This window comes from Herpailurus yagouaroundi, unplaced genomic scaffold (genome assembly GCF_014898765.1).
Source record: "Herpailurus yagouaroundi ecotype Mexico unplaced genomic scaffold, PumYag 190, whole genome shotgun sequence".
NCBI classification, from domain to species: Eukaryota; Metazoa; Chordata; class Mammalia; order Carnivora; family Felidae; genus Herpailurus; species Herpailurus yagouaroundi.
In genome coordinates this window covers 23,277,116-23,301,992 of record NW_024412421.1, presented here as the reverse complement: position 1 = coordinate 23,301,992, position 24,877 = coordinate 23,277,116, and the positions used below count along the sequence as shown (strand labels likewise).

Here is a 24,877-nt window from a genome sequence, read left to right as displayed (position 1 = left end):
ACCTCTTTTTTTTTTCCTTCCCCTCCCCCATGGGTTTCTGTTAAGTTTCTCAGGATCCACATAAGAAAACTCTGTACTTTAAATGAACTTTGTAAGACAGATCCAAATCTGGTTACTTAGGACAATTTGTGTAACATACAAAAATTGTGTGAAATACTGAAAAACAAAAATGGCACCAAGAAGGATGTAAATTTAACACCAACAGCAAAAGACTCTGAGAAAGTCAGAACAGCTGTCTGGGGCTTCCTGAATCTCTCAAATTGCCACTCTTGTGGGCACTTCACATGACTACCTATCACGGATTTGAGAAAATCATCCAAATTATGAACAAAATATTGGTGGAACGATTGTTCTAAATTGTCATGAAAGATTTATAATTGGAGTTTAAGCTGTAAATAACCCAGGTAAAATTACTGAACTAGTCCAGGGGTTGCTACCCCACTATCCAGACTGTTTGAACATTTACAATTGGACTTAATTCAATTGCCTCTTTCTATGGGTTATTAATATGTATATGTAATGATATGTCTGTTTTCTAGATGGGTAGAAATTTTCCCCTGTTGGGAAGCTGAGCTTGCTTTGGCAAAGAAATTATCAGAAAATGTTTTCTCACTATGAGGAGTTCCGAATGAAATTTCAAGTAATCAAGGGGCTAACTTTTCTGGACAGGTTATAAAACAATTAAACAAGGTTATTCAAACATTGTGGCACTGTCATTGTTCCTATCATCCTCAGTCTGAGGGAAAGTTGAATATACCAATGGTACTCTGAAATTGAAATTGGCAAAACTGACTGAAACCACAAGATTACCATGGCCTAAAGTGTTACCCTTAGCTCTTATGACTTTACGGTCAACACCTTTTGGGAAGCATAAATTGATACCTTATGAAATCATCACGGGTGGCTCATGCCCTTAAAGATAGAACCCCAAGCACATTTTGCACTTGTAAATTCTGATATGACCAAATACTGTAAACCACTAATACAATATTCAAAAACTTACTTTCAATAGCTCAATGTACCCCGTATATTGGAACCTGGAGACTGGGTATTCTGGGAGGAACATCAGGGAAAAACAGCACTTGATTCTTGATGGAAAGGGCTATAATAGGTTCTTTTCACTTCTTACACAGCAGCTAAATTACAGGGTATTGAACCTTGGATCCATGTTTCTCATTTAAAGAGAGCTCCCACCGACTCTTGGACTTGTCAACCTGCAACTGACTTAAAATTAAAGATTTCCAGGAAAAAGTCTTTCCCTACAGCAGATGACAGCATGATATGGACTTTTGCCCAAGATCACTGAAAAGATTTGCAGAATTCATCATTTATTTTCAAGATTTAATTTTATAACAATTGTGTTATTACTATCTTGCAAACTAACTCAAAACGTTAAAATTTCTGGTTTTCTTTAGTTGGGAATATTCTTTATCTAGACTGAACATTCCCTAAGGTCTACCATCAAACACAAACCTTCTTTTACTAGTAAAAGTGATTTTTGGTTATTCAGCCATTTAAATGCACAGGAAGACACCCAATTAATATTAGAATCATCTCCTGTACATGCCTGGAAGGACTAATTCAGGAAAACAGCTTTATGGAAAGGTCTGGTATTTTTCCCTTGGCCACTAAACTAACACTTATGGCCAATTAATATGGAATTGGGAAGAAGCCTTAGAGGCTAAGGGCTGGCTATAACCACTGTAAACTTCATGGCTGGTATCTTGTCACTATGTATAGAAAACCTTAATGGTATTAGATCTTCATGTGGGGCAGTTTTTCCGACTCACTGTTCATTTTTTAAAAATGTTTATTAATTTTTTGACAGAGAGAGAAAGAGAGAGAGAGAGAGAGAGAGAGAGAGAGAGTGTGTGTGTGTGTGTGTGTGTGTGTGTGTGTGTGTGTGTGTATGTGTGTAAGCGAACAGGGGAGGGGCAGAGAGAGAGGGAGACACAGAATCTGAAGCAGGTTCCAGGCTCTGAGTTGTCAGCACAGAGCCCGATGCAGGCTGAACTCACACACTGTGAGATCATGACCTGAGCCAAAGTCAAATGCTTTGCCAAGCCACCCAGGCATCCCTACTCACTCTATATTTGACTTAGATGAAGGAGAGTGGACTTCTATATATATTGATGCAGATTTAAAATTAGATAATGACAATGATACCCTTAATTATATCATGAAAGAAATGAGTAAACCTGTACACTGGTTCAATGAAAAATAGGTAGGTAAGTGCAATGTTTCCATAATCCCATAATGTAAAGTAAATAACAGTTTCACTTATTTGATAGACCAATATTCAGGGCACCACTAGAAAAGAAATCAATCATTTATCAACCATGATATAGTACATATAGACTGCTAAACCAAATTCATAAGAATGTTTTTTGTTCCTATCCAAATGTAAACCAAATTTCTATCCAGATTTAAACCACAGTCATTCAAGATGGGAATGTGCTGATGCCTATATGGCAAAGAAAAACCATAATATCCACATTGCTCCTAATTGGTGCATCATGGGATCTACTCTAACTCTCTCGCTTTTTAAATTCACAATGTTTTGTATTAAACCAAAATTACTGCTCCAAAAATAAAACAGATGAGGTGAGCATTGCATAATGCATAGAATTGTTGAATCACCAGGCTGTACACCTGACCTAACTCTCCCTCTTAATCCTACTTATTCATCCTCTATGGTAATAAAATATACAAAGGTTTCCCCCCCCCCCCACCACCCCAAATGGTCTGGATACTGTGGTTTAGGATAATCTTGTACCCCAAAGGACTAAATATGACCCCTTGAGTGCTAGCCAGATTTTAAATTTAAAATAATTTATACATAAAGTAACTTGAGCTTCCCGTGAGTTTCCAAATCCTATTGTTCAAAAAGCCCTAGTTTCATATGTTTGTAAGAATGCTTCTTCCTCAATTGGGAGTTAATGAATTAGAAAAATCACTTATTAATATTTCTGTGACTACTGAGAAAAGCTTTAAAGATACCCTAAATGTTCTTCAAGCAGTACAAACTGAAATAAAGGGTTTATTTTCAGTGGTACTTCAAAATAGGATGGACCACTCAACAAGGAGGTACATGTGCTATAATTAGGGAAAAAATGTTTAAAAAAAATTTTTAATGTTTATTTTTGAGAGAGAGAGAGAGAGAGAGAGAGAGAGAGAGAGAGAGAGAGACATAGCACAAGCAGGGGAGGGGCAGAAAGAGAGGGAGATACAGAATCTGAAGCAGGCTTCAGGCTCTGAGCTATCAGCATAGAGCCTGACACGGAACTTGAACTCACAGACTGTGAGATCATGATCTGAGCTGAAGTCAGATGCTTAACTGACTGAGCCACCCAGGCACCCCTACTCACTCTGTATCTAACTCAGAGGAAGTAGCATAGACTTCTATATATATTGACACAGAATTTAAAATTAGGTAATGACAATGATACCCTTATAATTATTATCTTCAAGGAAATGCCTAAACCTGTACACTGGTTCAATGAAAAATAAGTAGGTAAGTGCAATGCTTCCATAATCCCATAATGTAAAGTAAATAACAGTTTCACTTATTGGAAAGACCAATATTCAGGGCACCACTGGAAAAGAAATCAATCATTTATCAACCATAATATGGTATAGGCACCCCCAAAAATGTTGTTTTAACGTTGACAAGTCAGAAATTGTTAGCCCAAATCCAGAGGAATGGAAAGACCAGATAAAAATTTTTTATCAAATAAGTGACATTTCTTTCATAGACCTCTTTAGTTGGTTAAACCTTGACTCCTGGGAATCTCTGCTCTGGGGAATTTTTCAATCCTATTGTTCTTCTCAGTCATGACATTAACCTAGTGAGGTGTATACTTTCGAGCGTTTTAAATATCTGTTGGCAGCCAGTTGCATGCCAACTGGTATCTAAAAGGATTGGGCAACTGGAAGAAATCAACAATAAATACATAAATGATGAAGACTTCAAGACCCTTCAGGCTGGCAACTCTTCTAATGGAAACAGAATATGTGATTCTTAGACCTGACTGTATCAACAGTGGTAACTGAGGGTAATGCTACTGCGCTCAGAGAGCATGACCAAAAGGGGAGAATTGTTAAAATTAAATACAGGGACCAGACCTGAAAATACCCTGAGCAGACAAAACCAGTTAGACAAGCAAAGCTTAATTTAATTTATTTTGCAAAACAAGTGAGGTTAATCTGACCTGGGTCACTTCTTGCTTATGCCACTGAAAATCCTAAGTGAAATATAAAAAGTTCTTCACAAATGATATGAAGTAACCACTAACCAATTCACTTTAAGAAAATTCTAATATTGTAACCTATCACTGTAAAGCATAAACACTCACTGCCTTGTACTATACAAGTTGTTCTATAACAATATACCTCTCAGCATAATTCCATGTTTTGGTTTGAGTGCTCCTGGTTTATCAACTATATTTTTGGTGTGTGTACAATAAACTTTTACTAATTACTACTTAAGTGATTCATTGGTTTTACTTCTGTCTTTTTTAATGTTTATTTATTTTTGAGACAGAGAGAGAGAGAGAGAGAGAGAGAGAGAGAGAGAGAGAGAGTGTGTGTGTGTGTGTGTGTGTGAGAGAGAGAGAGAGAGAGAGAGAGAGAGAGAGAGAGAGAGAGGCAGAGAGAAATGGAGACACAGAATCCAAAGCAGGCTCCCCCAGCAGGCAGGGGTCGAACCCACGAACCGCAAGATCATGACCTGAGCTAAAGTCAGACACTAAACTGACTGAGCCACCCAGATGCCTCTTACTTCTGCTTTTTGTTTGTTTTGTTTTGTTTTTAATGATCTTCTGGCAGTAAAATGCTGCATCTTATGGTGGTCCTCAAACTTTTGTATTTCATATCCCATCAATCATTGAACTCTGAAGCCAGTTTCCTTCCCACTCTGGTCCCTTCACCCTTCAACCAAAGACTGGTAGGAGTAAGCAAGAAAGTTTCTTTTCCAATCATAACAGTTAAATGTTATGGGCATTCCATTGCCATTTTATAATTTATGTTTTTAATTTTTTTCTAAGACAGAAGACATTTTAGAGAGTATATTTTATCTTGAATCCATAAGTGTTCTAAAAATCTTGCAATCCACTTAACCTATTTTGTTTTCCTGCTGGTGGAGAATCCTTCTAGCATCTTGCTCCACACTCCTCTTTAATACTCAATGTCATGGGCCTTGCTTAACTTGAGGCACCTTGTCCTCTTCTAGTTCAGGTATAGCTCAGGCATGCAAAGTGAAAAGGAGAATCACATGCACCCTGGAACTAATAAAAGCAATCGCACAGTTGACTGTAAACACCAAGGGCTGAGGATGCATGAAGTAATCAAATAGCCTCCCCTTTGGGACAGCTGGAGGAAGAAGCAGTCAAGACTCTTCAGGGCAAAAAGCAGTCTGCAAACCTAGGTCATGAACCTTTTGTTCGCACTGGCTTGTTAGGGGGAAGAATTCTGGCACCATGACTGGCCACTGATGGTTGCACAGCAGCTAATGACTGAGGAACAGAGGACAGAAGTTCTGGGTTATCCTAAGTTTTGCAACTTCCTTAACTTCTCTGCACCCCAGTTTCTTCAAATGTGAAAGCAGAAACAATGGCATTGCACGGTTGATGTGAGGATTGTGTATGGATGTTTGAAACTGACCTCTGGAAAAAAATTCAAGAAGTAGTATAGAAGGGTCAGAATAGCAGGGAATAGTCAGCTGACCATTGCTACTCTGGCAGTTAAGACCAAGTTTTCCACTGTGAGAAATTCCAGAAGTTCAAATATATATTTAATATGTATTATAAGATGTTATCATGTATTATTACAAAACAATATATTGTTTTGTATTATATTTTTCATATGTATTTATATACATAGATATTTAGACATATATACTACAATAAAATATAAATATTTTGGGGGGACTTCACTGAAGAAGAAGAGATCAAAGGCTTGGAAAGAAGGATAAGTAAGGATATGCCATCTAAGTGAATCAAATTATTCAAAAATCCTTTTAGAAAGACCAAAGCAGGAGGTGAGGAGAAGTAATAATTATTTCTCTCTTTAGGGGAGATAAAAATCCTTACTTAGTTTTCTGAGGTGCAGAGGATCCTTCCATTGGCTTCTCCACAGCCCTGGCTCTCATTCCCCAAAGCAGTAAGAACAGAGTTCTCAGCCTCTACATTGATGATTTATCCCGGTCACAGAGGGGACACTCGGCTAACTGAGGTTAACAGCTTTCTCGGTTTCATTTCAAAAAGACATTAGCATGGAGGCTCTATGAAATGCTGATATGCCAAATACTGATTCATTTACCTGCAGAGTTCGCTATAAGGCAGGGACCTATTTGACAGGCAGGGATGAGCTCCCAGCCTTTTCCTAAAGGGCAATCCCATAATTCATCTCCCAGTGCTAAATTACACCTGACACCTCACTGAAGACTTCAGGTGCACTCGCCCAACTGCAATAAGCCTAATGTGGAAGAAGAAGGTTGGGAATGACAAAGATATTCTTTCTGAAAATAATGTAACTAATTTATTATATATATCTGTAATATACATTTCCAGGCAGAGTTGGGTTAAGGGTAGGAATTGAGTAGATGTAGGGGTGTGACAGCCATATACACAGCAGTACAGGATGGCCCAGGTCAGGTCTTTACCCCGGCCACAGTCTTATGCATGGGGACTTCCATGTTGTGCATTACTACCTGAGGAACATGCCGCGTGACATGCCCTTATGATTGACCTATTCACCAAATGAATGCCAAGCTTTCTATAATCTGGGCTTTCCATATTCTATTCTCATTCCAAATTTACTAGAAAGCAGGTTGTCCAGAAGCTGTGGAGAGGTGGGCTCTATTACTCGTCAATGGAGCTTCTTGTAGAGAGGCTGGACAATGTATAGAAGCAGAACGTCTGTCTCCTACCCTTCAGCAAAGGGTGTCTCAGTAGCCAAGTTCTTTAGCATGGTGGTTACCTTGTCAGACAGGGCCGTAGAGGCCACAGGGGTGGTTTGGTAGAAGGGAAATAAAAACAGCTTGACAAGTTCATTCATAGTCTAGCTTCCTCATGATTCTATCCAGGACTTCTCTTCCACTTTTAGTATGTGCTGGAGGTCTTGGGCCATTTTACTTCATGCTATATGAAGAAAATAAGCAAGCACATGAGCCTGGTCAAAGCTCAGGGGACCTTTGGAGCAGTGAGACTAGATGTTTTCTGTCTAACTCCGGAAGTTATGTGCTAGATGTTGGGGACACAGCAGTGGATGGTCAGACACAGGGACTTCTCTCATGGAGTTTTTAGTCTAATTTGGATACCTGAGCTTAAGAGGAAGAACTAAGTTGACTAAGAAGAAGAATTAAGGTGTGCATAGCCAGACAGTACCCATCCTTATTAGGTGTTTGATAACTGTTTGCTAAGTGAAGAAATTACAAATGGGGTGAAAAGAAAAGAAAAGGAGATAAACATTATTAAGTGCCTTTCATGTCCCAGATTCCATACTAGGTCACTTTCTGAACTATTTCTTTAATTTATACATTTATTTTGAGAGAATGAGTAAGAGAGGAGGGACAGAGAGAGAGGGAGAGACAGAATCCCAAGCAGACTCCATGGTATCAGCGTGGAGACTGATGCAGGGCTAGAACTCATGAACGTGAGATCATGACCTGAGGTGAAGTCAGACTCTTAACCACTGAGCCACCTAGGTGCCCCATGCTACATCACTTTCATCACACTAGCTGATTCATCACAAGATGAACAATCAAAGTCAAGGTCAGACCCTGGTATATGTTTCTGAGAGAGTGTCTTTCATGGCACAAACATGGGAAACCGTGGTTTTAGTAGAAAGACTGCAAGACAAGTTGTCCATAAAATTGGAGCTTTAGTACTCACTCTGTTGTTTGTTAATGGCATAACCTTAGACAAGTCATTTATCCTCTCTGAGCCTTAGTTTCCACATCAATAAATCAGGGATGATAATACCTATCTCCTAGGATGGCCAAGAGGATTTAATAAAATGGTTAATGTAAAAGGCTTTTAATTATAATTAAGACCCTGCTCTCTGTAAAACGAATATCAAATTTTATTCAGTTCACTTTTTAAGAGTTCATTCTGCTTCTAAACAATGACATTTTATATGGTTTTAACAGTTCCAACAACATCAGAAACAATAGTAAGGTTGTCCTGGCAGTTATCAAAATGGTACTTGGGGACATTTGTATCAGGAAAACTCTTATAAAAAGATGAAGTTTCTTCAAGGTGATTATTTTCTCCGTACTTATCAAATATTTGGGAAAATTACTGATACCCCAATATTAATGCATGTAAGTCTATATAATTAAGTTTTTTCTTTATAAATCTATCTCTTTTGCTCCTTCAGAATTCCTGAGAATTCTTTAGAAGAATTAAAATTTGGAGAACACAGGAGAATAGATGTCAGACTCTCACTGAATAAAGGACTATTCTATTTAATGACAGTAAGTGCACTTTCCCCAATCAGCATTTTAACTATTATTTTCCCAGCAATCCTTTGCTCTTCCTTTAGTCAGGAAAAGAGGTTAAGTATCACCCCTGTGTAACTTTACTCTCTACTTTTATTTTTAACTATTTTTTGTTCTCTAATTGTGTCTTGGTTTGTGACACTTCTTATGTTGAAATCTGTGAATTCTATAATTTCCTTCCCCTTCTTGAGATCATTAGTGAGGTGGTTCTATTATACCAAAGTGGGAATCAGTCCTCAGGGATGCACTGGACAGTCTCCCACCTAAATGTGAGGGATCACCATTTGTCATTACTCCTTGTTTATGGTCCTTCAGCCAATTTTCAATCTATGTGACCATGCACATATTCTACCCAATTTGAATTAATTTTGTAAGTGGAAATTCATGGAGCAGTGTATCAAATGCTTTGGTAAAATCCATATATATTACCTCTAGTGCATTCCCTTCATCCATTAATCTCGTAATGCGATTTAAAAGAGTGATCACATTTGTCTGGAATGATTTGTCCTTTATCCATCCCTAAAGCTGCCTCCTGCTCTTGGCTCCATTATCCCCTACATCCGTTCAGTTTTTCTCTCTGCACATTTGAGTCATTATATTATTAGGAACAGAGGTTACATTTCAATAGTTGATAATTACTGAGAACACCTTTTTTTTTCTGTTTCGAAAATAGTTTCAATTTTCAAATCTTTAAAATATGGATTACTGAAAATAGTATCTATTGATTGTTAAATTCCTAAGCAAATTGCCTTATGCAATCTCTTTATTTCAAGCTATGATTCTGTTAACAATTAATTTGCCTAGGTCCTTCTTTTTTTTTTTAAAGTAAGTTTTTATTTTTATAAAGTATAGTATATTATTTAACTCTCTTTCCTGTTCTCCTTATTTGAATTGCTTTTCCAGAATCATATTTTCATTTCTTCCTGGGAAAGATGTCTACTGTGTTGCATAAGGTAAGGGTGAATGTAAATATCAGATTCTTGCTGTACCTCTAATGTCATCATACCAGCTATGAATGTCTACATTTATTTGCAAAATAAGTCTTAGCGTATGTTTTCCTATGTGTATTGAGAGCAATTTGCCTGCCTGGTAAACATATTCCTCACCTTATTTCGATTTATGTAGAATTTTCTTCTGAAGAAGTTAAGGGTTATATGGCAAATCAGTAAATTTGGGGCAACAGTTGACTAAAAATAAAAGATGTTTCAAAAGAGTAAGAAGAGTAGGAATGAGAGTGATAATAACCAAAGAGAAGAATGATAAAATCAGGAGAAGCAGGTATGTAACAAGCAGAAAAGCATGCAATAAGCAAAGGACCTTTAGAAACGTAGCAACAAGAATATCAATTAAGACTATGTAGGGACTTCCTTTCAAAAGGTGAGGAGGCTCACATATGGATTGATGCTTTGAGATCAATTCTTTGACACATAGCTCCAATGCAAGCTACTTCTCCCTATGTATCATCACAGTCATTATCCAATGTTGCTTTTTTCCTCCACCAACATTTTGTTTGGGAATGGAGGATTCAGCACTGCTTTTTCAACTTTCTGCTTCAGTGGATGAAGGTAAGTGAATACTGAAACAAGGTTAGGTTCACAGGATTTTTAGGCATCTCCTCTGTGGACACTCACCACTGACCCTGATACGATACCACTTGTAGGATACATGCAGTGCACAGGGATCAGTGTCTTATTAACTGATGGGGTGCAATGAGCTTTACCCAAGACAAGAAATTATGACTTTATATTAAATAAGATTCAATTTTATAATCTAAATTTGTGGTTGACTAGTATATTTCAATAAGATATTCTATAGAGGTATATTAATTCTGTGTCTCCCTCTCTCTCTGCCCTTCCCCTGTTCATGCTCTGTCTCTCTCTGTCCCAAAAAATAAATAAACGTTGAAAAAAAAAATTAAAAAAAAAAAAAAAGAAAGCCATTGAACTACCAATCAATGACTTAGGTTCAACATGCACTCAAGCAAAAGAATATTGAATGGAAGACTAGACAATAAAAATGGCTATAAATTGTCTTCCAATTTTATCTTCATTTTGATGTCTATTCTCTTCCTCCTGTAATAAACAAGTCCATTGTAGATCAAAATCAACTTGTACCCAAGAAATATGCAGCCTCACATTGATATGTGAATATCTATTCATTTGGTTAGAAACAGCACGTATTTATTACTGGGAAGCAAGAGGTGCATATGAAATTATGTCAATATGCATGAATAAATTCTGATTTTATGTGACATTAATATTAAGAAGTTGAGTGCATGTCTGAATGTGTACCTTCCTATGTATAAGCGTCTATGCTTATCCTACACAAAGCATTTGTATTGAGAACTTAAGAGGCTTTTATTACTCATGCTCTATTTTTCAAGGAAATTTTCATAATCATTTCAAATACATAGAGTTTTAGGGAGAATTTACACATTTGTATATGTGCCTTAAAATAAAAACCATTTTCCCTGGTTCTTTAAATTTGACTAAGAAAGCCCTAAAGTCTCAGCTTGTGAAGAAAGCCCTCTATCTCCATGTCCATTCTGACTTTCCCTTTTCTGGACTAACAAAAACCTAAAAACTGGGTCTGAAACTGGGATATTTTCATTATTATATACTTAATACAGGATTATCATTTTTAGGAAGCTATTACTTAAGAGTTGCACTAAGAGGGAAGTAGAACAGGGTCCCTGTGGCCATCTTTACTGCCTGGCATATGAAGGTGCCATGATGGAAAATGTGACTCAAGCAAACATTCAACCTACTAACTTTAATTTTCTTTTTTTTTTTTTCTTTAAAGCAATTGCTATTTTATTTTATTTTATTTTATTTATTTATATATGAAATTTATTGTCAAATTGGTTTCCATTCAACCTACTAACTTTAATTTTCTATTAATTTTAATTTTCTGTGATGTATAGCTTCCTTGTCTTTGAATTTTCCTTCCTCCTCCTTTTTAATATCTAGTGCACTTCTGTTATGTGCCAGACATTGTGGTAGGTGGTGGTAATAAGCCATGAGCCATACCCTCAAGAATGTGCACTTTTTAAGAGGGAGAGACAAGTAAATTGATATGAATCCTGTGGAGTGCTAAGTGTTAGAGAGGTGAGGGTGCTCTTAAGGCACAGAAAAGTGGCAGTTTATTCCTCCTGGGAGAAGGCTGGTGAAATTCCTTAGAAGAAATGATGCTTAAGTAGAGTTTTGAAAAATGAGTAGGAAGTATCTAAAGTAGGGTTTTTTAACCTGGCATCCATGGATTCCTAATAAATCTATGGATAGAGTTCCGTGGGTCCGTAAACTTGGATGGGACCAAAAAAGGGACCACCTTTACTTTCACTAATATTGAACCACATTTAGCATTTCCTTCAATTATAACTGCAGGAAACAAACCAGTAATATTAATGGTCCCAGTGACAATGTCGCCAACAAAAATCCTAGGTTTTTTCATATCACATCCATACCATATATTTTAGGCAATTTCAAAACATCCCTAATGTTCACTACTCCTTAAAATTATAGCACTGGACCTTATTCATCCAAAAATTACAGTTACAGTTCTATTCCTGGACTATATCAACATTTTAATAAAAATTACACATATGGTCATATCAGAAATTAATTAAAAAAAATTTTTTTTTCAACGTTTATTTATTTTTGGGACAGAGAGAGACAGAGCATGAACGGGGGAGGGGCAGAGAGAGAGGGAGACACAGAATCGGAAACAGGCTCCAGGCTCTGAGCCATCAGCCCAGAGCCTGAGGCGGGGCTCGAACTCATGGACCGCGAGATCGTGACCTGGCTGAAGTCGGACGCTTAACCGACTGCGCCACCCAGGCGCCCCTATCAGAAATTAATTTTAATAATTTCAATGATTTTAATCTTTTGATAACTCAATCTCAATATAAATTGGTTTCTCATGGATTCTATGTATTTTATTTCAGACATTTAAAAGTATTACTCTGAGAAGAGGTCCATAGGCTTCAGGGCTATGGCAGTCTGGAAATAGGGTCCATGACACAGAAAAAGTTAAGAACCCCTGAATTAGTAAGAAGACTGGGGAAAGGACAGTGGTTCTTTCAGGAAAACAAAAAGTTTATGTTTGACTTTGAGCAATTTATCTTGATGTTTCAAATTATACATAATATTTATTTATTAAAAAATGTTTATTTATTTATTTACTTATTTTGATAGAGAGAGAGAGCACAAGCGAGCACAAGTGGGAGGGGGCAGAGAGAGGGAGAGAATCCCATGCAGGCTCTGCACTGTCAGCAAAGAGTTCTATGTGGGGCTTGAACCCATGAATCATGAGATCATGATCTGAGCCCAAATAAAGAGATGCTTAACCAACTGAGACACTCAGATGCCCTGTACATGTTTCTTTACAAGCAAATGTTGCTGGTATGAAGACTAAATATGTGCGTGTCAGTTCTGTGAAATACAGTGAGTAATATATACTCACTATGTTTTCATAGGGACGTGTTCCTGGGGAACAAAACTATTGATTAGGCATATAAATAACTCACAAAATTTCTAAGTCTAACAAGGACAGTCTGTCATGGCGTTAGACTCTGTAGCCAGTTGTGGGTGATAAAGGCCAAAGAAAGATGCCTGAAATACTTACTTACTCCCTTTTCCTGCATGAGCAGAATGCTAACGATCATTTAAGATCAATCAACATTTGTCTTACCTGCATTTCAATGGTTGGATACGTGCTGGAAGTAGAGAATATGCTAAAATTTTATCAAATATTAATGGAGGCATCTCATAACGTAGGAGAGAATACCTGACCAGGGATCCATAGCCTCAGGTCATAGCCCCAAGTCTGATACTAATATGTGAGTCACCTTGTGCTTGTTTATTATTGGTAAAATGGAGGCAATGACTCTCGCTTTAACTTATAAGTTTGCTCTTAGGATAAAATATGTCATTATATTTTATGTTATAAATGTAGAAATAACAGTGAAATGTTTTATCCTTGCATTAAAAATATTTTGAATATAGAATCTTTTAGACAAATGGGATTGAAAAATATATCTGTATGTGTAAAATATAAAAGGCAGATGTAGCATATGACATATTATCTGTAACATAGGAGTTAAATTCTTACAAGACTGAAAACATTGAACTTGCTATCCTAAGCCACTGGATTATTCCATAATATCATTTCTGTATGGCTGGTAACAGGCTTTCAAATATGACCTGTAGGAACTGTAGTGCAAGACAGCAATGAATTTATGTATGCACTATTTAGATTTAGTGGCACTAAGATCATAAGAAAACACATTTAATTAGTGGAGTGCATTCAATTCTAAGATTTAGATCACTTTCTCCAAATAAGCTTGTTCTTCATAGGAATCACGTAAGCACATGTTGACAAATATTGCAAACAATGGGAGAAAGACACCTATCTCAGGACTTTTCTTCCTAAAAAAATTCTATTCTCATTTATTATGCTTTTCATTAAAACTAGCAAAGGATGTAAGTACTGGCCTGGGTCTTCTATTCTTTAAGTCAATGTTGAAAGTTTATTTCTGCAGTAAAATACACCTTTCACATTCTGAGTGTCGCCATATAAATCAAACAAAGAGAACTGCATTCCAATTCTCTCCATTACCACAGAAGCATACAAGTTACCAACCAGAACATTCTTCCATTTTTAGCTTGAAGTATTTTTCAAACTCAAGTATGCTTAGAAGCATTCTTAAGTCAAGGCTGTTGGTGATTATACCTGTTAGACTTATTCTGTATAAATTATCTAAGCCAAATGGAGTCCAAAATACTGACCCTTGACTGCCAATTGGAATAGTCCCTAACCCTCAATCATTTGCTAAAAGAGACAAACGAGCTAAATTTGAGTTCAGAAACTACTGCCTCTGAATACAAAGAAAAAAAAGAGCAAAGCTTAATATGCATCTGGGAAAGATACAGTTAATGCAGAAGGAAGAGAAACATGGGGTACCACTCTAACCAGCTCATGGTCATAGCTTCCCAGGTACAGTCACCTGCACAGAGATACACAGTCATACATTTATCAACTCACATAAATGGACCGGAGTGACTACACATTCTGAAATGAAGAGAAGAAAAACCCAATGAATTTCCCCCACATCTTAGACAGTACATACATCCCCACTAACACACTCCCTCAACAAGAATAAGATCCAGAAGTCCTTAAACAGTTTTGTGGGCATCAATTATAAATTAATGAAACCTGCTGAGGGCAGACACACAAAGACACACAGTTCCAGATGTAAGCATTGAAGGAGGGCAGACCCCTGACAGAAACAGTCAGAAATTCCAAAACCGAAAAGATTGTATCCTGGATACCAAAGCAAATGATGGATTCAGGATGAACAGATTTGTATCCTGGACAGTGAAGCACACGGTAGGTTTATGAAGCATGGTAAATGACTTCTAAAACCATTCTCTCTACTACCCAAATAAAAAAAAAAAACTTAAGTCTAATGGTTCCTATCCTTTATAAGGTTGTCTTGCAGTGGACAAAGCTTTGGTCAATGGTCTTGGTCTTTTCAACTGGCTTCAAGGGCTCTGCCTCTGAATAAGTCCTCAGGCTCCTTTCTTTTTCCATTCTCTTGGGTAAGGGATGCTCTGTTTACTTCATGTGAGCTTAGATTTATGAGGTGCTGAGAAACAGGAGTATGAGGCCCTTCAAATTTTTCTTCTAGATTTAACTGTGAGTCAACACAGCGTCTTGGCATTGGTTAACACATTTGCGTTATAAAGCTGTTTGTTACTGGAGCCAATCTGATGCCTCAATGAAAGCAAGAACAAAGCAACAACTGAAGAAGTCTTCCCCTTATTCCCCCCAAAACAGCCCATTCCTTTCTGAGTCCAGACTCCTGACTGCACATGAAACTGTAGAGCACTGACTGGGGGGGGGGGTAGCGGCACTCCCTCCTCAGCTGGAGACTGCATTCAGAAAGAATAGATTTTTCCTGGCTTCTGATAGTCTGAGACATTGTGCCTGTCACTCAGAGGGTGAGAAAAATAGGGTTCAGAAGAGAAAGCAGAGATGTATAAACAGATGCAAGAGTGGGAAGAGCATACAAAGTAGGGAGATGGCAGAGACTGATATCACACCTACCCCAGGATGGGCCACTCTCCTTGTGCCTGAAAGAGGCTTCCAGGCTATTTTAATTATAAATATTTATATCCACGGAAGCAAATTCAGAAGGATTTATATCCCAGGAGAGCGCAGATCAATAGATCTGAGCAAACCTCATCTCCAGGCTGACCACTTAACACTGTTATCACCGATTAGGGCTGCCCGGCCCTCTGGGAGGGTGTCGGGTTCTCCTCTTGTCCTTTGTAGGTCCACCCCATTCTTGGCCCCAAGAGGAAATCAATATCAGGAGGCACGGATCGATACCCAGGACATCTGCTTGGCTGCAGCGGCTCACCTTAGGACAGGAGTTTGGTTAGCCCTCATCTATCCCGCAAACTCCCTTACAAGCCCCTACACCCTCCCAGTTCTGCTGGGGGCATCCGGAGTTTGATCTTTAGCTCATTTAGCAGAAATGCGGCTGACTCTTTTGAGTAAGGAAAGAAAAACTTGGTTATCATTTGCCTCACTTTCCAAAAGTGAGGAAACTTACCAGACCTCAAGGATTGGGTCATTTCCTGCCTCATGCTTCCTGCTGCCGACTCTCCGGCCACCAAGTACTGTCGGAGCGGCTGGCGCTGGCTGGGTTTCTGTTCCAGGTCTGCCTGCGTCTCCCTATGCTTGGTCTGCAGTTGATAGATCCTCTGCTCCTGAAGCATCCAGCTATTGACCCGCCCAGGGAAGAAAGAAAAAAAATGGAAAAAAAATCAATTAATACTAAACAGCTTAACAAAAACCCTGCATGCATAGCACAGGCCTGAAGCTTACAGGGTAGGAGTTGGGGTGGTCTCAGTGACAACACTGGTTGTGGGGACAGGCTCAGCCAGCTAGAAAAGCTGATGTTCCAGGGACAGGAAGCCAATATGGTAGGCGTGATCACACATACAAACACACACACACACACGCACACGCACATGCACAAGCACACACACCCGTGTCAGCTCAGTCTGACATGCCCTAGTCTGGGAGCAGAGGACAGTGCAGGTGCATGTTCATTGTGAGCTGGTGCAGGGTGACACATTCACCAGAACGGAAGGGTTGCAACCAAACTCATAGAAGGGGTGGGTATTTTTCTGTTTTTTTTTTTTTTTTTTTTTTTTTTTTTTTTTTAGGGGGGAGGGGGAGGAGCGGAAGGGGAGGAGATATTGTTTTGTTCTGAAAAGGTAATACCATTTACGTGTTGCAGAGAGGTACCCCGGGCATTTCTTCGTGCGTCTCCCCATCACACGACCACATGCAGGCACACATGAAGCTTTTTAAAGGGGAGCAAGAAAATGAGGGAGCACCATACCTCAGCTGCCAGGCCCTCTCTCTTCTGCAGGAGCTGGCTTTGAAGGTTCAGGATTTTTGCATCTCGCTGTTCCAGCTGTAAAGAGTTTACATAGGGAGGGAGCAAGGAAGGATCATGAATGTCAACCAATGAGCAATTAGCATGACAAGACTAAAGTATTGATCCACTAAAGCTCACTGCACTGCTGTAGCCCCAGAGGTAAGGCAGCTCCCCGGTCACTAACTCCGACAGTGCATTTCAGAAGCCTGTAATGTAGGGCTGGCTACTTTTGTAACCCTGACCCTTTCTCAGGGCAGGGGAGGGTGGCACCCTCATGCTGTTCAGCCGCAGCTCTAAGAGGGATCTCTATCCCTGGGCAGAAAGCTGCAGAGAAGAGCGGAAAGAATGGAAAGATTTTGGCTGTTCTACTTCATTCATTTTTTTTTTTTTTTTTTTTAAATACAGCTCCCTCCCGATGGCACCAGGCAGCTCTAGGTATTGATTGGAGAAGGGCTAGGGAGAAATCCTGGCCTGACAGCTGGGGCTGGAACTAGTGTGGTTTACCATTCTGCATGGTCAGGGGCAAAGTACCTTCTGTAGTACTAACTTCTGGCCAACCCAAATACGTACTTCCTGGGCACATTTTACTCATTTTAAACAGGAAGGTCCAAAATGGGAGGGGAAAACGTCTTATTTCACTAAAGAGGAACCCTTATTCCTAGGTGTAAGTCCGTAATACAACAAAAGAGAAAATGATGGAGTGTGGGATGCGGCAGACACAGTGTTTTGATAAACCAGCCAGGGGAGGCATTTCCTGTTAGTTTCTCCATTCTCCACTGATTCCTCTCCGTGCTACTCTTAATTATACACATACTAGCCTTTCTTCATCATTCTTCTACTTTTTCCCTATCCATTCCACACCTTTACAAGTTCACTTCTTAAATTGCTTTTCCATTTCATTCCATAGCTTCATTAAAGATCTACTAGCAGTCCATCTCCTCCCTGAAATCTTCCAAGTAGTGGTGATCATTTATTCTTTTCTGAGCTTTTACTATGTGCCCCAAACTTCTCTCCAATGATGGGCAATAACAGATATGGTCTGTATACTCAAAGAACTTACAGACTAGCTGAATCAATGAGCTACCCATTGACAACAAAACCACCCATCCATTCTTCTTCCGTCCATCTATCCATTTGTTGATTCATTCAATCTGTGCTTATTGAGAACTTCCTATTGTCAGGAACTGCTCTTTGTTAAAAATATAAAATGTGACAGAGACTTGAGTGCTTGCTGATAACCATTTCCTCTTCTTCTTCCTGGGTAATCTATATTTCCCAGCTTTTTTTGTAATAGAGCCTCATGACTGAGTTCTGGCCAAGAGAATGTGGGTGGAAGTGATGCATGCCTGGCCTGGCTCATAAAAACCTTCCACCTTACCCTCTGTTCTCTTTTCCTTCCATTGTAACCTTGATGGCAATATGTTGAAGATGGTGGTGCAATCTAGGTCTGGCAGAGAGTTGCCTGGACCCACAGTGGATTATCATATGAAGAATAAATCTGTGATGTGAAGTTACTGAGGACTTTTTGTGTGTGTTAATGTCCATGTAGCAGTTAGTGTTATTCTTACTGACTAATACAAATGTTAAATAAGAATAGACATAGCACTTGCCTTCACAGAGCTTACAGTCTATTCGGTGAGAAAGAGATTTAAATAAATAATTACAAAAATAAATGTAAAAAGACAACTGTGATAAGTATAATAGGGAGAGGTCTGAGCCAATATACACACATATCAGAGGAAAATTACCTAGACAACTGCGATTGTGCAATTATGCTGAGAGCTGAAGGGTAAGCAAATTGGGAGAACATGAGGACATTCCAGAAATAGACAAGAGAACCAGCAAAGTTGCTATTGTAAGGAGTGAGGTACATTCTAGGAACTGAAAAATCCTTGTGTTAGTAGAACAGAGAATGAGAAGAGATATGGTGCAACATTAGGATGGGGAACTGGGTAAGGTTCATTCAGGGTCTTGCAGGTTATGGATCTTAGTTTCCATCCTAAGATCACTGGGAAGCCACTACAGTGTTTTAAGCAAGACTGATAACAAAGTTTTATTTGTATGTTGTATGAGAAGTTCTCTCTGGCTGCAGTATGAAGAATGAATTGATAGTCTCATTTCCAGCCATATGGCAGAACAGAAATATTCCTTTCATCAAAAATCTTAAGATATTCCAGCTAAAGTAGAACAAATGTTCTTTTATTTTATTTTAGTTTTTTAAATTTCTATTTAAATTCTAGTTAGTTAACATGCACTGCAATATTGGTTTCAGGAGTAAAACTCAGGGATTCATCATTTACATACAACATTCAGTGCTCATCATAACAAGTGCCCTCCTTAATACCCATCACCCATTTGGCCCATCCCCCACCCACCTCCCTCCATCAACCCACAGTTTATTCTCTACCGTTAAGACATCTGTGTTTTGTATGTTTGTTTTGTTTTTTAACAAATGGCTAAGTTTGCAAGTACAGAACTCCCGAAATGCCTTGAAGAGCACTGCCTAGTCTTAGTTACTGGAGAGATTAGCTTTTAACACTCATGTGGACCCAGTGGCCCATACAAGTTAGGAAGTTAGAACTTATATTCCCCATACAAAACTGGGACCCCCTAAAAGGATAGCCTAGGGGGGAAAAAAGAAAAAAAATCTGTTTTTACAAGGATGCTTAACTTCCCCTGACCCATGGGTGGGAAAAAGTCTCCCTTGAGAATTTGCGACTATGCCTTACAGGTTTGAGGATTTGTACTTGCTACTCACCAAGTTCAGAGACCTCTAAGCTGAAAACTTAAAATCAAACTTGGTCTCAGGCTAGTAATGTTCCTGTGGCATTTGGCAAGGGCAAACCCAAAAATACTCTGGAGGGCCACAGCTTCATATAGGTCACCTGGAATTCTTATCAAGAAAGCTCTGCTTAAGATATATCCACATGTTACAAAACTAAAAACCATGAGTGAGAGTAATAGACAAAACAGCATGATTTAGATGTCTGAGAATTTCAGATGATAGAGCAATCTGGAGGAGATTGCAAAGTAAGTGTGCTTAAAGTTATTAAAAACATGAAAGAAGGTATCAAAATCATACAAAAATAGTGAGGCCTAATGAGAAAATAGAATGAACTGTAGAGAGGTCATACACGTAATGCATCAGGATCAAGAATGCAACCCTCTTGCCAACTGTGCAGGATTTGGTACATATCGGGATTCAGGAAGCAGTCATTTTTATCTTTTTCTTTTCGCTCCTTATGTTAGGTATGTAATTTACACAGGACAAATCTCCAACTTACTTTGTTAGTGATATCTAATGTATATGTGCATAATGACTGCCCCAAAGCCAGAAAGTATTTTTCATATTTAAAACTGATGGTCAGCTCATAAGACATTCTCTGTTATGATTGTTGAAGTGCCTCATAAAGGAAAATATCATCTCAGTGTGATTTCTTTGCTTCTTTGCACTCTTCAGCTCAATGTTCTCTTTCCAGCTGGGCACAAATTGAGGACACTGGCCTTTTCAATGGTGGACAAAGAGCCATAATGGGAGGGAGGTGGCAAGTATCAAAGGAAGGCTCAAAATAAGAAAGGCTCATTATTTTATCAGAAACCTTTTTTCTTGCTACTGTTTTTCAAAAATTATTTCTATATCTCATAAAGGAACTAGGAATAAGTAATATAGTCACATCAAAAGGTTACCTGGTCAGCCTGAGCTGGTGCTGTGGAAGAACCAATATTGCTTTACAAATCCCATGATATTCCTTTATAGACCCAATTTCAAGTATAATAAGAGTTTTTGGTAATGGGGAGACTTAGATGGAATTGGATGATCCTAAGCTGGTGAGATCAGGTCAATTTCACCCACCTCTAATCTCATGAGACAGTGATCATGATCACTACCATTGTTACTTTTTACTGAAGTCTGGCTAGTTGCCTGACCACGTGTTATTCCATTTAATTGTCAGAAAACCTCTGCAGAGTGGGCACTAATATCCCCATTTCTCAGATGACAGATACAAAAAATGTAATAATCCAAATTCTCAAATTTTACATCAGAACCAGGGGTAGGATAAATGCCCTTAGCCTTCCTTAGCAGGTTTGAATAGAGGCAAAACCATTCATAGCACTAAAAAGAGCAGGGGCTCATAGAGAATTTCTTTCTTTGTGTACCTTTACAGAAAGTTGTGTTCTGAGCAGCAAAATGAGACAACTGAGCTCAACAACATTTGTTTCTCTTCCACTAGCAAATGTAGACTTACTCCAGTAGGAAAGAGAGATTTGGACAACAGTGATTTATTGAATTGGGTATACTGGTGAGGCTGCTTTCAATCAGGGCTGTTTATCATGAAAAGAGTCAGGTTATCTGAGCTCTTTTCTTTCTCCCTCAGCCAAATATCCTATTGATCCATGAGGTGTGCTGGTTGTCCCTTTAGATGTGTCCCTTTAGATGTGCCTTCTGGTCTGTCTGTACCAGGACCCCAAGGCCATCTTTGTCCAAGCCACCATCATATTATTCCCAGAAGCTTCTCAATGGGCCTGCCTGCCTGCACTTTTACAACTTGGGACCAGTTCTCCCCACAGCGGCCCAAGCAATCTTTTACAAATTAAATCAGACAAGTCTACTCCCTCTCTTAAAGCCCTCCAAGGCCTTCCCATTTCCCTTTGACAAAACCCCCTTCTCTTTGCCAAGGCCTGCCCTACCCTAAAAGATCTGGCTTTGCACATTTCTCCCCTTGGCTTTCTTTGCTGGAATCACTGGGTCACCTTTCTGGTCCCCAAATACTCCAATATCCTGTGTGCTGGGCACTCAGTGTTCTTCTTTGCCTGGAAGTCTCCATCCCCACATCCTTCTTTGGCCGTTCTTCTTGTTCTTTAGCTGTTGGCTCAAATATCACCTTCTCAGAGACCACCCGCCTCAGAGGCCACTCCCCATCACCTTACCCTGCTTTGCTATCTTGCTTTTGAACACCGAATCTCAATTACCAAGCACAGTGCCTGACATATGGACATTTAGTAATATTTACAAGAATGAATAATGAGTTCCATATCTTCATTGACACCCATGATCTTCTAAGATAGAGGAAATGAGATACCCAATGAGTAAGAAAAGTTATTATTAGTAAGTCAACCTTGGAAAGAGTCTTTTGAGAATTTTCTCAAGGTAGATAATAATTTAAATGGGGAAATCAGAAGAGATAATTGTTTATATTAGTAATGTTGTGGGTGAAATTAGGCTGATAAAAATAAAAATCTGGGCTAGTGACTATTTGCACTTACTGTTTACGAAGTTGCAATACTAACAATCAAGTGATATTTATATAGTATTTTTCCAGCATAAGTAGCACTTTTGCACATATTAACTCATCTTTTTAAATAACAACTTTATGAAGAAACTGGTATTGTTCTCTGCATTTTACAGATAAGAAGATTATTAGAGGCATTATACCTAGTGAGTAGCAGGTCACAACATGGTCTGGTAAACCTGAAAATCCAAAGATCCACCTTAAGAGAATATTTTCATTTAGAGCATACTTGGAAAAAGGACATATGGGATACACAGAGGAAAAACTATTGTTTAGGGTGGTACATTAAATTCCAATAGGCTGGTGTGTTCTTTTCCTAGGGCTATTGTAAAACACCAGAAGTCTATTCTCTCAAAATTTGAGAGGGTAAAAGTGCAAAATCAAGGTATTGGCAAGGCCATGCTCTTTCTGAAGTCTCTAGGGGAGGACTCATCCTTGCCCCTTCCATCTTCTGGTGGCTCCTGGCAATGCTTGGCATTTCTTGGCTTGTAGCAACATCACTTCAGTATCTGCCTTTGTCTTCACATGAATTCTTTCCTCGGAGTTTGTGTTTTCTCTCCTCTTCTTAGAAAGAAGGACATCAGTCATTGGATTTAGGGTCCAGGTTAAGCCAGTATGACCTCAACTTAACTAATTACATTTGCAAAGACACTATTTCTAAATAAGGTCACATTCTAGAATTCTGAGTGGACATGAATTTGGGGGAGATACCATTCAACCCACTATTGATGGGAAGTTTCAAACTGTAATGCTTCCCTTTCCTGTTTACCCTCAGTTTCTGTATGTCCTCTAAAAGAGTAGGTATCCCTATATTTGCTAATAGCATTTTTCTCTCTCCCCTGCCAGTGGCTTGTACCCACTAACTCTTATTCCTGTTCCTTCCCCCACCAGAAATATTTCTTTAATATTCTTTGTGGATTAATACACACACACACACACACACACACACACACACACACACACATCATGAATGTGTGCAATGTACAGTAATTTTAGAGCCTTTCCTAGGGTAAGGATCCTAATTATGTTCCTCAAGTCAAACAATTAGTAGATTCAGGCTGGTAGTATGATGGCTGTTAGGTCAAATAGTAAAATAGCCAGTTTTTCCAGACCATAGTAAAGGAAGGTTGGAGGAAGAGTTCTTTAATAGCTATAACAATCATAGAGCTCTATTAGTTACATAACTAGGATTTTTTTTTTTCAATGCAAGATTTGAGGTTTGCAGTCTTTATGGTGTTCTTTCTCATACCATAGGAGTGTATATTTAAAAGACAATGCTCTACCCTATGATCCAGTAATTGTACTACTGGGTATTTACCCCCCCAAATACAAAAACACTATTTAAAAGGAATACATGCACCCCTATGTTTATTGCAGCATTATTTACAATAGCAAAATTATGAATTATGGAGGTAGCCCAAGGGTCCATCTCTAGATGAATGGATAAAGATGACATTCTGTGTGTATGTACATATATGTGTGTGTGTGTGTATGTGTGTGTGTGTATAATGGAATCTTATCCAGCCAAAAAAAGAATGAAACCTTGCTATTTGCAACAACATGGCTAGATCTAAAGGGTATAATGCTAAGCAAAATAAGCCAGTCAGAGAAAGACAAATACCATATGATTTCATTCATACATGGAATTTAAGAAATAAAACAGATGAACAAAGGAAATTAAAATAATAAAAAAGAGACAAAGCAAAAAAAACAGACTCAACTATAGAGAACAAACAGAAGGTTACTAGAGGGGAGGTGGGTAGGGCATGGGTGAAATAGGTAAAGGCTATTAGGACTTTCCTTGTCTGGATGAGCACTGAGTAATGTATGGAACTGTTAGATCACTATATTGTACACCTGAAAGGAATGTAGCACTTTATGTTAATTACACTTGAATTTAAAAAAAGACAATGTCTTATTTTAGAATTTCTTAGTATTGTTCCACTTGAAGCCAATAGGCCTTATGCCAGGTGAATGTTTACATAGTGTCTATCAACACTGTCTTTATATAGCAGCATCTCATGTTCATAGATATTGTGGTATGTAAGATCTCTCCTGTCTTCTATTTCATTTTCCTGCCCTGGTTATAGATATAGAGGAGGATTCACACCTATAAAGAACCATTTGTGTTTTATTTGCTTTTAGCTTGAACTAGCTCATTGTCTCATGGAATATAGTTATATACAGTTCTTACTGATAGCCAGAGACTTTCAAATGAAGATTTTGTTTGTTTTCTTTACTAAAGAAGTTTCTGGATCTTAGACCTTAAAATTATGTCTCTTTTCTTCTTGAAGGGAAAATTTAAAAGAAAACATTATGAAATTATGCCTTGCATATAATAGTAATTCAATCAATATTGATTTCATTTGGATATTTGGAACAATATTTTGACTTAGGTTGTATTGGAGGAAAAAACACAAATGGCATTTTCTCAGTAAGGGAAAAATGGTGTTGGAACAATACCCAACAAATGCACTAAAATATGTTCCAGATGAATTAAAAATATACAAATAAAACTGCAAAATTACTAGAAGAAATAATGAGCGAATTAAAAAAAATAATATTGGAGTGATATGATACACTCCAGAAATCATAATATAAGGATTCATAACTTTATTATATTAAAATCAA

General features: G+C 38.3%; 1 long non-coding RNA gene across 1 annotated transcript in view; it reads right to left on the bottom strand.

The window, feature by feature from the left end:
* The window catches only part of LOC121009738 (uncharacterized), a 39,973-nt gene extending 22,855 nt beyond the window's left edge, over positions 1-17,118 (bottom strand). Inside the window, exons 1-2 of the long non-coding RNA XR_005780814.1 lie at positions 16,917-17,118; positions 16,119-16,288 (exon numbers count right to left, since the gene is read on the bottom strand). This is a non-coding gene — a long non-coding RNA (uncharacterized LOC121009738). The remainder of the gene's footprint in view (positions 1-16,118; positions 16,289-16,916) is intronic.
* Positions 17,119-24,877: the final 7,759 nt, after the last annotated feature.